Consider the following 15514-nt stretch of genomic DNA (forward strand, 5'->3'; position numbering starts at 1 on the left):
GACAAAGGCTGGGTGAGATCCTTCGACATTTGCGGCGTTCAGCCGCGAGGACGCAAGAACAATATTTTATTTTGAATACCGATGGCTAGCACCTGCTGGTGCCGAACAATTCTACCACCAGGTCCAGCTACCTGACGCACAACCAGCAACTCTGTCCAATTTCCCTCTCTTTTTTCCTTTCGTTTCTCTTTCGCTCCTGATGCCTGTTGTCGAAAAAGATCAGGATCATCTTCATAACTGTTTGGCACAGATTCCAAGAAACACCGAACTCGGCATTCAATAGCTGATTTTCTTTCATTCAAAATGGATTTTCAGGGGAAAACTATTGGAAATTTGAACAAAGTTTGTTAAACGAAAATTATAGTATTATACTCATGATTTAATAACTTCTGAATATTTTCAAAGCATCTTTAAATGAAACGCAACGCATCTCGAACTACGCGAGCAACTTTCAAACAACTCGAGTATCAGCTTCAGTGTCGATGCTAAGAGTTTGTTGAAGTTGAAACAGTCGTGAGAGTTGTTCGCACACACTCCTTATTTATCGTGTCTCGTAACGAGAACGGTCGCGAATCACCAAAATCACGACCAGTTTGACGAGATTTATGATTTCCAACAATGGCCGCTGCGTCGGTTAAGCCGGGCAACACGTAGGAATCGGTAAGAAGGCCGGCACTTGGTGTGCGTCAAACAAGAAGGGTGAAACGAACGGCGCCCGGCAGTCTGGTCAGTCTGGTTTCCTTCCGGTTCAAAAGTTGCGCGACCGAGTGGCCAACGCGTGTTCTTTGTCCCGCCACAGAATTTTCTTCTCTTTCTATTCCCCACCCTGGACGTCCTTCGTTTTCTTCACCCCTTTAGCCAGGATTCTCCCTGATAGCTCGAGAAGCCGTTCACCTGGCGGCTAGGCGCGTTGCGTATGTCTTGCGAGTGGTTTTTGGGGAACGAGTCGAAAGAACGTCCTTCGAGAGGGTTGTTTCTTACCCCTCTGACCACGTACTAGGCTGATGCACACGCACGAGCAGGACGACCCTCCACGGCCAGGGCGAATCGTGTGTACGCGCGTGAGACCACGTAATTTTCTAACGGGCTTGCGTTCAGGAAGCCGAACGAGGGTCAGGTCAGGTTTTGTCCCGATGAAACTATTCCAACTTTGCTGTTTCGTGCACGAAATTTCGTTGTCACCGAAAAGTAGAAATTGACAGATTACGTGGGAAACGAACGATGGTAGGCTTAAACGCGAATTCTTGCCAAGATTCTTCCGCAGGCATTTTAATTATGATTGTTTCAACCGTAATTTCAACGCTTCGGCACAAGTTATCGAAAGATTCTTAATTCCTTAAGCGAATAAAATTTTCTGGATACAAATCTGTAATTAAAATCTTTCTCGTTAACTATAAGCACACAAAAACTTGAGAACTTTTCATACTCTTTAGAATAGTCCTGATCAATTAAGCTGCTTTATTTATGCATCTCGTTATTCTTTCTATAAAAGGTATATCATAAAGAACATTTTACGATAACACAAGCTTTTGTAACGATCTAGTAGTTTAGAGCACATAATTGAGAGGGTGTCAAGTTCGCGGGGTAAGAACGCCACAAATCTATCGTTCCGACGAACGGGTTCGCCGTTTCGCGCGTTTTCCACGATCCTCCAATCGAAATCAAACACGGTTGTTCCGTTCTTAAGCGAAGAAGAAGCCAGCTTTTATTACCGGCAGAAATTTCCATAGGATTTACCGTCTGTTCGAGAACACGGCGAACGATTCGTAGCGTGCATAGCCGACGAGATTCTCGAATTGTTCAGATCAGTTGCCGAGTAAAACGATAGTAGTTCGATTTTACGGCGGCCAGGCCCGGTAGTGACCGATGGAATTGTTTCGGGTTCCCAGCGTCATGGTGTTTTCTTTTTTTCTTTTTCGCGCAGCCTTTTCCCACCGTTAGCGGCGGATCGTCGGCTACCGTGTCGCTGTTTAACTCTTTGTAATATTTCTCATAGTTCGAGCCACGGTCAGCTAGTTCCTCAGCTCCTCAGCGCCTCAGCGACGACGAGGAATGCGTGGAGCTTGGGCGCATACCGGAGAATCGCGGAACGTTTTGACGACCCCATAAAACCGTGTGGACCGACGAACACCACCTCTCAACGCACGCTCCAACGCCGTATTCACGTCTGTTAGCATCCTCGATTTTCTCCTCTCAACCTTCCCTTCCAGCTAACTCGACCGAAATTCGACGAATTCCATTCGAAGGATTTGCTACCTTTTCACCAAAAAAAAAAACTGACAAAGATTTTTATCCCTGCTTAATTACTCCTTATACCGTGCATAAGTATTCAGCTTTCTTTCATTTCTTGTGCTCCGTGTAAGGATACCAGAGAATCTGCGACGAATAGTAAACGGAACAAGGGGGAGATTATAAAAGCGGATGGTAGACGCTTTATCTTATCATTTGTTTTATTGAACAAGAACGCAGAAGCTGATGAACTCTTGGGTTTTTAAAAATAGAAAGAAAAAAATTGCTAATTTCATTAACAAAAGTCTGCCTTTGACGTCTTAGGCTTAGAAACATGCTTGCAACTATTGAGGAGCTTAACGTAACAAAGCAAATTCAAACATTTCTTAATTTTTTCCTCCCTTTTTTCGTATGTCTTTATATTGCCCGGTTATTCTTTGTACGGGACGATTCGAAAAGAATAAGAAACCTTTGGCAGTTATAGCTGAACGTATTCAGAAAGAGATATGCACCTTCGTTACCGAAGGAAAAGCGATTCTCTGGAACGAAAGAAGGAATCGGTTTAAAGTCACTTTACGAGTTTCCCTTTGCGAAAGACGAGACACCTGGCCGAAGGCTGTCCACGGGTCTGGAATCCTGAAAGTGTAGTAAAACTGGCCGAAGACACAGTGAAGGGTCCCTTTTTGAACGAACAGTGCCTTCTCTCTTTTGGTCCATCCATTCACGGATATCCCCCCCTTCTTTGCTGTTACTCTTCAAACAGCCGGTTCAACCCTCCCAGATTACAAACGCTCGCTTTTGAATCATCATTTTTGGATCACTATCCTCCGGTATGGCTATCTTAATGCTTGTCACCTCCAATTTCCATAATTGAATAAAAGTACGCTCGAATTAAAATAATTATTAAGTTTAACAATTACACCTGTCAACGTTAATCAGATTACAGTTTTCAAAATGGTGATAATTAAATTTGTTTGTAATAAGACAGCGGAATATCTGGAAACGAGATATTCGTGAACACTTCGAAGAAGTTACATCCATTTATCTTCGACCTGTTCTTAACAAGAACGAAAATAATCGAGCTAATTAGAAACCAAAGAAAGGCTGGAAGGTTCTAAGAGGTGTCGACAGCGTTCGCTTGTTTCACGGTATTCCTCGTGGAAAACAAATTAAGGCGCAAATTAACGAGCAAACGTTCCGAAAGTTTGAAATCTCACAAGTAGTAATCATCTACCAATGAAACTCCTGTGTGCTTCGACAAATGTTCATATAAATAAATGACCTTTTCGCAATGTGAAATGGCTGTTAAGCTGTTGTCTTTCATTTTAAAAAGTGGCTTTGCGCAAATGGAACTTCTCAAAGGTATTAAAATCAGCAAGAATCGTGGCCCTCGAAACGGCGAACAACCGCGAACGCACTTGTCTAAATGAATTTACTCGTACTAGCCAACAACGCGGATCACAATTGAACAGGTTCTCCTGAAATGGAGAAAATCATGCACAGGTACACTGATAAACTGTCACAGACTCGTGAGAAAAATAAAAGGAGGAAAAAAAACTGAAAAAGAAGGAAAACGAAAGTAACGCCGCGAAGACGTCCTCCGGCGTCTCTTGCCGTCGGAAATCCTGGATCTTCGATCGAATCGGGCAGACGATACGTCCGGATGAGCGAGCAAAGAGGGAGTAGGAGAGGAAACGGAGAGAGCCTATCCCTCGGAGAGGAAAGTTTACCGGAAAGATATCCGGGAAGTTGGGAAGCAGGAGCACCGACGACTCGCGCCTTTACCCCCACCCGGGTGGGCACCTTTGGTGTCTCAGCGGAGTCATCGTCGGCTCCTGCGCTGTCGCGACAGCGCTGTCTTTGGCCGGTCAGAATCGTGCCGTTTGGTGGGGGGTTGTCGCGACGGCGCGGTGGGAGAACGGTTCACTGGCACCCCCACCAAGCAACGCAGCATCCAGGGCTGCGAGAACCCGCCCCGTAGCAGCTTTAGGTTACGCCCTATCGTCCCCACCTCGTCGTAAGCGCAGCTGCCGTAGCGTTTGCCACGGAGAGGGGCTTGGGAACGCGGTTCGGTGTGGTGGTGAGGCGAATAGTGGGGGTTGTTAGGACACGGGCACACTCGACCGTCTCGGTATTGTGGAGGGGTGGAAGCGGTCGGCCGCGGAGGGGCGGGGAAGCGAGCAGTTCGGCAGCGCGACCCGACGTGGGCACTTCGCTGTCCGGCCTTTCCTTCATTAAAATATTATTCCGTGTGTAGAGAGAGAGAGAGCCGCGGAACCCGGCGAGCCCTCGCCGCCGTTTTCACGCCACGAACAACGCACTCTCGCCACCCCCTCGTCACAAGCCTCGCATCGTTCGCGTTTACCGAGGGGTTGGACGTGGACGCGGAGTTGGTTTTTTTTTTTTCTGCCTGCCGGACCCGCCACACTCGCTAAGGATTATCAGCAAGTCCGCGTTCCGTGTGCGAGTGCTGAAAACGGTGTGTTACCTCACAGTGCACGGCTTGTTTTCGGGTTCGTTCCATATCCATTAGCCCTGGGTTGTGACGAGGTGCTGCGGACTAGTGCCGAAAGGAAATAAGGGAACAATCGGCCCACCGCTTGGTCCTGCCCGCACGGAGCCAACGAAACTAGTCGGGGGATCGTTTGGAGCGTCGAACGGAGCGTGATCGGTGAACCGGAAACTCGTCGCGAGCGTCGAATGATCGATCGTGATCGCCGACAGATTCTAGATCCTCTGTTTTCCGGCGTGTTGGACAACGAGTGTCGAAGTGTCGGGACGTGCCAAGAATCTCTGAATGGATAGTTAGCGTAGTGTCAAAACCCTCTCGATTCGCGAAGGTGATTGTTCTCCGTGATCGGTTCGTAGACGTTGCTAAAATAATTATAAAAAAAAAAGAAAAAGAAACTGTGTGTGGTGCTTTGAAACGAATCATTCCTATTCTCTGCGTTCCTATTCGCCGTCAACTTGCGCGCATCTCTCATACGTTTCCTACTTGTTCGTGTTGCAAAGGACCGCGTGCAAGAAAGATAAAAATATAAGAAAGTGTTCGGACCTCTGATCGATTTCTAGTTATTCGGCGGAAAATAAAAAATAGTTCTATCGTGTTTGGAGAGATACAGTGTATCGAGGGTAACAGTGCAACTGCTGCTTGAAGGGAAACTGGCAGCTCGCGGGATATGAACCCAGGTACGTGATTTCTTGTTTACAGGATAAAAATTCGCGTCAGATAGTGTTGCGATAATCAGTGAGGTTTATTTTGTTTTCAATTGTACGCGGGACGATTCGAAGCGAGAATCGTCAGTCGTGGTTTGAAACGGTGTGAGTGAAGACCAAATGTATCTACGTTTTGTGTTGTGACGTAAAGTGATTAAAATCTTTACACAAATAATTTATATAACCGCATAAATATTGTTTTAACGATGATACGATGATTTCGTAGTGATCAGTTTTCAATGAAAAATTTTGCAATTGAACAATTGTTTGATACAAGCTATCCGTGAATCGAAATAGTTATCAATCAAGTTTGGTGCAGAGGGGATTGTTTAAGTTCTCAGAATTGTATTCAGTGAGATTCCTAGAACGATAGTCTTATTTAATATAACAAATTCGGTTCACATAGGACGTAGAAAAATTCATCCCTTGTTCACCATGAATCTATAAAGCATTATGTTTCAACAAGATTGAATTCCCTCGTTTCGCGTTTTTGTTCTGTCGCTATTTAACCCTTGAACAGCGGAGTCGGGGTAAATCGAGACCTAAAGTTACAAAACATTACAAGGACATTAAAGCGTTTCATATATTAGAAGAATAATTTTTAGAAGAACAATGTGAAATTTAGAAAATAAAAATAACACGAAATATAGAATTAAATTGAAATTGGACTCTTTCTGTCCGCCGTCCGAGGGTTAACCGCGCATCGAAGTTCTCGCAGGATCAGCAGTGAAACTCCGAAAAGTGTTTAATATTCAAAGAAAACGACGATGAATCTAGTTCTCGAGATTTCCACGGTGAAATTACCGTCGTCTCTAGTGTTTAAATCACCTTTTCCCGCACAATCTGGTTTACGATTGGAGAGTGAACTATAATCCCTGAAGCTCCGAACGATTTACGTTTCGCTCCATTCGAATTTCCCCGTTCGATTTCGAATTTTATTTGACGGAATTCGTTCGTTTCGGCAGGATTCCACGAATTTACGTGGTCCGTGTCAAGCGTAACTTCCTCGCATCGAAATTTCAACCGGTTCCCCGGAGTTGGCGAACCGTTGCCGTTGAGGTTCGTGTTTCGAAGGTGCGTGCAACGGGCATTGGAGCCCGGGAACGCAGTGGAAACGCGTGCGACACGCCAGATTTCGATTCGTGTGCAGATAAGGGAACCGGTATTAGGGACCCTCTCGAGCCGGCGAGCCGTGATATACCCGTCGCGATTTAGATATCCAACCTTTTGTTTACCAACACCGGTTCACGCGAAGACGACGTCGTGCGTGAACGTTGCAACTAACCCTTTCTCAGTCAAAATTGCTACGCACTACCGATGCACAAACCTTTCGTGCACTACGCGATCAGACGTTCACTTGTAAAATCGTCTCGAGGTTTGTTTTTAACAGCTCAAGTATCGAATACCTGTCTCTGTTATAATGAAGAAAACAGTGTTATAATTATCTTGGATGTTATGACAATTTATATCTAACGAAATCCTCGGCACGCGGACCGTCTGATAACGCAAAGTCCGCGCGCGTCAGAACGCAGCCAGCGTCAACTCCTCGCACTGGCTTTCGACTCACGACCAATATCGGCCTCTCGAATATATAACTACAACTTTAAGTGCTTCGTATCAGAATTCGTTGACTCATTGACTCATTGATTCGTATCCGAGGGGAAATAACAGGTATCGCGTTGTAGGCAGATTGATTGGAGTGGTTCTTTTATTTCAGGCTATGAACGTCATTAATTTGTATCACATCCATGATAGATTTTGAACGTCTAGTGAAATTAAGTTCTGTACTGTACAAGCTCGAAGCATCCTAGGAGTAAACACGAAACGTGTAGGTAGTACTTTAGATATTTTATTTTTATTCATTCCTCAATATCAGAGCCTGCTCATTGTGATGCAGATCTTCAGAATGTATACATGGACGCTTCGATTGAGATTAATCCCAGAATACCAAGATTACTTCTTCGGTATTAATTTTTAGAAATTTTTAGTCGAATTCCTCTCTTAGCCTTTCAAAGGTCAAGCTCTAAAATTTCTACGCGAAAGACTGTCTCAGTGATCCAGTGGTAATTAGAAAGCACTTAGCAAATTAAAAGATTATTAGATAATATTAGGAGATTGTATAATCAGTGGAGAACAAGATGGTGAAATTTCCGAAATTGTGTAAATACTGAAATTTCTCTCGCTCCTTGTTAAACCCGGTTCTCACCTGTCGAGAAAGAAAACCACTCGCCTGGTAGCAGCCTTTTTTCTTCACGAAATCCCATAGAAACGGCAGCTGTATTCGGTGGAATAGATTTAAAGGTCATCGAAGCAGAGCTCAGGGCTCCTCGACAACGAAGTATCCGTTCCGGGAAAGCGTTGTTACGAAGCCGGTCTGGTAGAACAGCGCACGGTCTTGTTTCCATAAACAGCAAATAATTCGGTGCCGCTTTCTATACCAAACCATTGTAGCAGATCTTTTTTCCCCCATACAACACCCTCTCCTTTTCCTCGAACGAAGCACGGTCTTGTAGCGTAGGCTTGACCTCCGTTTGAAAAATCAGCAACACGGAGGACCAAGGCATCTCCTGCGCTGTTCGCCAATTTATTCCTCTAAATCGTACGCGAGGGGCTAATTAATCGTGATTAGTCGGAGCCGGTTTGAACAATGCTTTGCCGAACGGACCGTGTCGAGCGTGTGATGCGTGTGCAATTAATTAAAGCTGTACGGTTTGCATCTGTCGAGGTTTCTCGAAAGACAATTTACCATCGGGGTCAACGGTATCGCGTTGCCGATGTTTTACTCGTGCGTGAGCGCTACCCGGCCTTTATTCGTCGCCCATGAAGCCAGCCAGCCTTCCACCAGGCGACTAATTAACCACGATTGATATACGCCTGACCCTGGTTCCACCGCGTTAGAAAGTCCAATTGCCATGGCCCTCTTGGAAACGCGGAACGTTATGAAGGAATCCCTCGAAATTTATCGCGACACCAGATACCCATACGGAATAGTGTTGCAGATAATGCAAGTTGTTGCGTTGAATGTCGTGAATGTTGTGATGGATCAACTCCACGAATTTAATATAATTCAACAATTGTAAGAAATTAAAGAAAATTCTAAATAGCATTAGCTCTGTCGATCGTCTCTGCTGGAAACTGAATTTATACATTTTTATAAAAAGTTATCTGAACGTAAATAAAATAATTTTTCAATGTAAAAGCAGGGTCAATTAGCGAAAAGTGTTTACCTGTGGTGAAAGAAAAGTACCCTGTCAAATATTGAACCACTGTCTTCCGTGGAAATTAAACAAAAACGCATGGAATCTGAAGTATTCTCAGCTTTCGATGCATGTACATACTCGAAACGTGTAACCACGACACTGCATCATTGGCATTTTTCTGCCAGCAATCATGTCCGCTGGCTAATATCCCGGTAATTTGTTTATCCAAACAAGGAAAAAGGTAAAGGGAGAACCTTTTCGGGTACTACTTATTTGGAAGTAGTGAAAACGCGGTGGAAACGTTCTCTTTGCTTTCTTGATTGCTGGTCGCTTGCACGCCCACCTCGCGAACTAATTAGATCCGTGAACCACACGCACCAGATTTTCGATCTAGCCGTTTGCGCTGATTATTTCGTAAGCCGATTAATTAGAGGAAACGTCGCTCACCGACTAGTTAATGCTTGAAATTGGTCGGTGAATGTAAATTCGCAAACGACGGTTTTGCTAATAGATCGGCTCTACGATGAAGGTCTTGATGAATCATTTGCTTTCTAATCGATTTGACGAGCAGAAAATTGGGCAGAGAAAAATCTTCCTATTGAGAATTTTGCAATAATATAAAACCACTTAGATATATATTTATTTTTTATTAATATACTATTAACGTCAATTACAATGTTCTTTAATTTTTTAAGAAACTAAAGTAGGCACATTAGTAAATTAATTTTGACAGGATCAAATGTGGCCTTACCATGGTAGCTAAGGGTTAAAATATAATTAAAAGGTGTAACTGTTCGATCTGCATTAATATTTTAATTACTGCACTGTTACTGCATTTTGTGAGCAGTCTCCATAATTCTCAGCGCAGTGTCTCGTAAAGAAAAGATCGCTGGAAAAATCAGCGAGATGTATTTAACAGTTGCTGGCATTTCTCGCGATAAATCATTAGCGATTGGTAGAAGGAATATCGCTCGGTATAATATATTATCGTCACTCGGCCCATAATTTAGAGTCACGGAAGAACGCTCGACGCGGCACAATTAAAATAGTAATAATTTATTATCTCGTTTCGCTGCGATTCGTGTTTCACTGCAAATGCAGTTTCGAATAGAATATTCGCTCGTTAATTGAATAGATAACCTGATCTCGAAAATTATTTGCTTTATCGTTAATAGCAATCCGTACAATGTCCCGATGGCAGATGTAAACCTCTCCGAAGTTTAATAATTACACTTACCGTGGATGTTCATTATCACTACGGTGGTTAACGCGTTAATAAGGAAATCATGTTTTGGAATACATAAATTTCCTTGTTATCGTATCAATTAGAGATTTTCCAGAAGGTCTACGGTGTCACGTTTGTAACACGGTCCGAATCCGACGGACGCCGCGCATTGAAATCACCGTGGAGGGTCACCAACGTAGCCGGAAATAGATGTTCGTCTCGTTCGAAACCGAAAACCCGTCGGCAATCCACTATCCTTTACACGGCTTTCATTTATTTTTCGATGTGAAACCTTCCTCAGGTGTATGTTTTCGTGTATTTATACCACGGCGAGAGTGTACACGTGAATAATTTTGTCGTGACGAACGTTCGAAACGCGTCAAATTATTAATTCCGATTATGTTAAATTTTACGATTTGCTGGGTAACGTGAAAGAAATATGCGTCTCCAGAAAAACGATGGACGATTTCATAATTAATTTAAATGTTCGTCGTGATTTGCTGTTACTTTGATAGATATTTATCGGTATGATATAGGAAGTGGTTTGGTAGAAATTACTTTTATACAATTTATTCAATATATTGACGATTATGTAGAAATTCGTTGATTGATACTGTTATTCTATCAGGTATCAGACTGGACGTTTTTATTTGTTAGTATCAATATATTATTTTATCTTGTGCTGTTACACCGAATATGTCAATAACTGTCATTGACACTGATACAAGTTGATATTACGCTACTATACACGATGAAAGACAAATGTTCTTTCGTAATGATTTTATTTGCTATTTGCAATTTTTAATCTTGAGAAATCATGTAAATTGAATTATTTTTATAAGAACACATGACTGTTATTACAGATATTGAAAAAATAAACTTATTTATAGTTTATCTTATTGAGATGTTCAACTTCTAAAAATTAAGAATACCAAAAGAAATATCAGCACGATAATGATCCTAAATATACAGCCTATATTTTAGAGCAGTGATTAATATTATATTATTACATATACTTCACAAATTAAAAAAGGAAGTGTAGTTAATAATTGAAATAATATTATAAGTAATCCCAAGCATGTATCTATTTTAAAATAACAATGAAATGTCATGTGTCCTGTAAAAATAGTGTAATTTAGAGTAACTTCATTACATCAGTATAATTTCAGCATCTGTATACGGTATTTCTATTACAATTATATTTTCACATTTTAAATTGTAGTGGCAGTGATCAGAAATATGTTTGGTGGTTGGATTTTAATTATATAGAATCCGCGTAGTGGCGAATGGTGTTACAATTAAGAGAAAGCAACGTGGCGGTGGTATGGTCGTTAATCATCGTCAGGATGGCGCGTAATGATGCACGGTTACGCATAAAATACACGAGTTCCACCGCGGGGATCCTTCGCGTCTCGGACGAAATCCGAAATTAGTTGAGCTATGTATTTCCGACGACTCGAAATGTAATCCAGTTATCTCGGGTGATCAGGGTCCATTAAAACGGCCCTGACTACTTTCTCTATCTGAAACGATCGACCGTTTAATGGACACCCCGAGTGCCGGGTCTCGGGCCGGTTCTCGATTTGCGCCGATTCAATTAAAAACGAGGGCGTCCATTCTTCGGCTCGCATTTACCGCGGACGGCGTTAATTGACGTGACGACCGTGATCATCGATGGGGAAAACAAGCAAAAAGGAAACAAAAGACCCCACGGACCACTGTAGGTAAACGGATAAAAGTTTCCCAAGCGTTGGCGGGGAATGCTGTTACCTCGCTAAAAATTATAGCCGGCATGAATTTCGTTGTTTCTTATTGGGGGAAGAGAAGTCCTTTGTCTGTAAATCTCGATTACTATTGAACACATTCCTTTCAACGAATGATACACACTATTCGAAATCTACGGTTCTGGAGTGGGAGTTCAAATAACAAATATCTAAAATAATAAATAGACTAATTAATTGCATTCATAATTTTAATATAATGATTAACTTGCAATTCTTTTTAAAAACTTTTAAAGATTTATGAAGCTAGTTACGAGGGTGACACTATTCGAAATTCAAAAATTTCTGGTTCTGCTTGAACGGGAGGGGCTCACGATTTGAGGACACGAGTCGGTCGTAAATTTTTTAACGCCGTTGATTAATTTTTAGCAGCGAAACGTGGCAGAACTCACGTTGGGTGGCCATATGTTAAAGTCGTTAAGACCTTTTTATCGTTGGTCGTTACTAGTTGAAATAATGCTGTTTCGTATTTCCACGCAATGTGTCGTTTTTAAGCATCGTAAATTTCTGTTTTCACCAATGTTTTGCACGATTCGATGACAACTCGTTAAATCGAACACCCCGTAATCGCTTAACTCATTTTACCTTATTTTACTCTTTAATTCACCTTCTGCTGTAAAAATAAAGTTTTTCACCTGTTCATTTCCATTGTATTTAATCTATGAATGTCATTGAGATAAACGTAACACCAAGATTTTTCTACATTTTTCAAATTCTTGATACAGAATATGTAATATTTTCTTAGACGCCAAGAAATTTCCCTTCGCGAAAGCACGAATAATCATTATCCCGCGAACCCTTTCAAGTTTCCCTTTCCATACAGAATGCAAAAACGCGTCGAGATGTGTCGACAAATCGGACACACGCTTGGCACGTGTTGCGTTAATGCCTTATGATAATAAGTAGCATCAAGCCAGCCGAGCGGATGCCAAATTTACACGCACAAAGACGCGAGCGTGGCTGTCGCAGGTCTCTGGTAACGGAGATCTATTTCCATTGTAACCAGGAGCCGAAGGCACGAATCGGCTCGTGTGCTTACCGTTTCGTTTCCTCTTCGTCCAACGTCGATTCAGCGAGTTTCATGCAAATCAGTGGGAAGAAGAGAGAAAAAGTAGGATGGTTCGTTGTCGAGTTTTATGAATACAAGAGTAGGGGTGCCATCGAGGAAAACCAAGACCTGTCGTGAAATAAGAATTGGTAATCGAGAATAAAGCAAACGCGCTTATTAAAAGCGGGACGATCTCGCTTGGGAAGACGATTGCCTGGCTTCTATTAAGCGTATAATTCGTCGCGTTATGCAAATGTCCCGGCGATAGAGGCGGATTTTCACCAGAAACGAAAGAAGAAAGCAAGAATGAGCGCTAGGAGGGTTGGAAGAGGGTTGAAAGAGGCGAAGGAGGAGGGAGAAAAAAAAACGGGAAAGCGAAGCTTCTTCGACGTCGTCGTGCATAGAAAATAATCAGACGCAACGTTTACGATGCGCCCGCTGCCATGCGAAAGTAACTCACGCTACAGTTGTTCAATCGATCTTATTTCTGACAGTCTCATGCAAATGTACTCTGTGACGGGGGAGGGAGGACCATCTCCCACCCTCCCTCGTCCCCCTTGCTCCCTGCTTCTTTGGCTTCTGTTCTTTATGAATACCAGATTAGGGTGCTTCGAAAGCCACCGAACGGCTCCGTGAAGTAGGAAGCAAGCACGAAACAGGAATTCTTAATCAGCAGTCGAGTCAACCCTTCATTACGAATTGTGCTTATTAGCGGAGAAGGTCGTTCGATGTACAGTATCCTCGCCGGTTAATATTCGTCGCGGTAGACCACCTTCCCTTGGACAGATTTGTTTTTTACGTTGACTACGTTTAAAGGGACCTCGTCACGGTCGATATCAACAGTCATTCAATGACGTACAAACAGAATTATTTGGTGATGACCAATGTGAGCATTTATCGTGTTACGTTCTTTCTTCTTGTTTCTATCTTGTTGGATTCTGCTGCCGGGTTTATTAACCCTCGGATGGCGGGCCATGGAAAGAGACCCAATTTTTAATTTAATGTTTTAAATGTTTTACATTATTTTCGTTCTCTAAATTATGAAACATAATATATGAAACTCGTTTGTTTAAAAATTATACATTTAACTGTAAATTACGCATACTTCTGTAGGTGCGTTTGAGCTTGGTTTCTCTTCGAATCATCGTCCTCGGTCGTGTAACTACTTTTCAGAACTGAGGTGTGGTTATAAATATGGTTTAAACGAACTGATTCCTAATGTCTGGTGTCATAAAACTTCGCTATAAAATCGAACAGGCTTTCAGTGAATCCAGGACAATTATGAAGGACCGAAAATAGTCCGGGACCAGTGAAACAGGTATGCGGGCCACAGGCTATCGTGCAAGTTATATTGAAACCTTTCGGGAATCGCCGCGTGTTCCTATTTCGTCGTTCCGAATGTGAACGAAATTATCTTGAAAGGAAAAAAAAAGAATAGAAGAGAGCAATTATTTCGGCACTAAATCACTGCTTTAATCATTTTAATTGCACCGTAGATTAACCAGAAACTCTTACGTCGTAAAGCAAGCAGTAACTGCGAGAATAATTACTACCTGTAATTTATATCTTATTATCTGAATAATTCTATGATGTACTTTGATCGTATGAATAGACATACACGGTACTTATGAGATAGTTATTAAAAAATGTAAAAAAAAGTGTTACGAAGAAAAAGTAACAGGAAGTATCGTTTAGAAAGATTAAAATATAGGAAATCTGTATTTATAATGTTTTCAACAAATACTTATCAAGACATTGCAATAATTCTGTTAACTTCGATTAAAAATTAGGTATTCAAATTTTTAAACGAATACCTCAACATATTAGAGTAATTTAGAGTTTAGAAAGTGAAAATCAAGCGGTACAAAATTTTGAAACAATTAATCAGTATTCTGATTTCGGAGGAGGGAAAATTAAATCGCTTGCATTTTGTGAGCAGTCTATCGGAATGGTATAAATTTCGAGCAAGAAAGCGAAAATTAAAAATCACCGATGCTCTGGAAAAACGTTCGTTTGACTATTGTTTGAAATCGATTGGTAGTGCTTGAAATTTACCTGGTATAAACAGCACGTTCTTTACGATACCTTCGCGAGTATCCGTGTTAACGAACAACGAGGGACAACCATGAATATGACTGAGACCCAGTATTAGGTGCCTTTATGTTGGCACAATACCGTTTATTATCATAATCTATTATCGCAGCTTATGTGTACGTGCCTCGGTTGGTCCGTTACTAACGCGAAGCCGGGACTGCCGCCGATACAACTCGAATCCTTTCATGCTTGTTACTTGACGGCCCTTCAGGGATTCTACTTGAATTTCCACCTCCCTGGCATCTTTTTCCTTTTTCGAAACGATCGAATCGAAACGTCCCTTGATCGATGATCGTTTGGATAAAATCCTGCTCTACACGACTCGTATGATTTTTTTCTTGCATCGATAATGTTTGCGAATGAATTTCGATTGACGTACCATTTTATAATTCTTGTTAACCTTCGAAGAACAACTTAAATTAACATTCAAGCTTAGGGGTATTTTGACTTTTCAATAGAAAAATTTAATTGGACAATATTTTTATTTCTTTTTTTTCAATCTTATTTACTATTTTTCGAATATTTTGTTATTTCCATTATCCATAGTTTAATAATATAGATAATGGCTTCCTTTGACGGTTCAAGTGTCACCCAAATATGGGTGACATGGCATTCAATGTGTTAAACAACATTATGCGTTGGGTATAAACGCACCGAGTATGTTATTATGCATCTTTCAGATGGCTGTTAGATGTTCTGCACAAAAAATTACAGCTCTCGA

The 15514-nt window shown here is 41.8% G+C and overlaps 1 protein-coding gene across 8 annotated transcripts in view; it reads left to right on the forward strand.

The window, feature by feature from the left end:
• The window catches only part of zfh2 (Zn finger homeodomain 2), a 234291-nt gene that overhangs the window by 121631 nt on the left and 97146 nt on the right, over positions 1–15514 (forward strand). Inside the window, exon 1 of one of the 8 annotated variants that reach the window (XM_034320181.2) lies at positions 4391–5418. The exons of the other annotated variants lie outside the window; for them this stretch is intronic. The gene's annotated coding sequence lies outside the window, so the exon portion shown is untranslated. Of the gene's footprint in view, positions 1–4390; positions 5419–15514 lie in introns of those variants that run through there. 8 annotated transcript variants of the gene reach the window in all.

Source organism: Osmia lignaria, chromosome 13 (genome assembly GCF_051020975.1).
Source record: "Osmia lignaria lignaria isolate PbOS001 chromosome 13, iyOsmLign1, whole genome shotgun sequence".
NCBI classification, from domain to species: domain Eukaryota; kingdom Metazoa; phylum Arthropoda; class Insecta; order Hymenoptera; family Megachilidae; genus Osmia; species Osmia lignaria.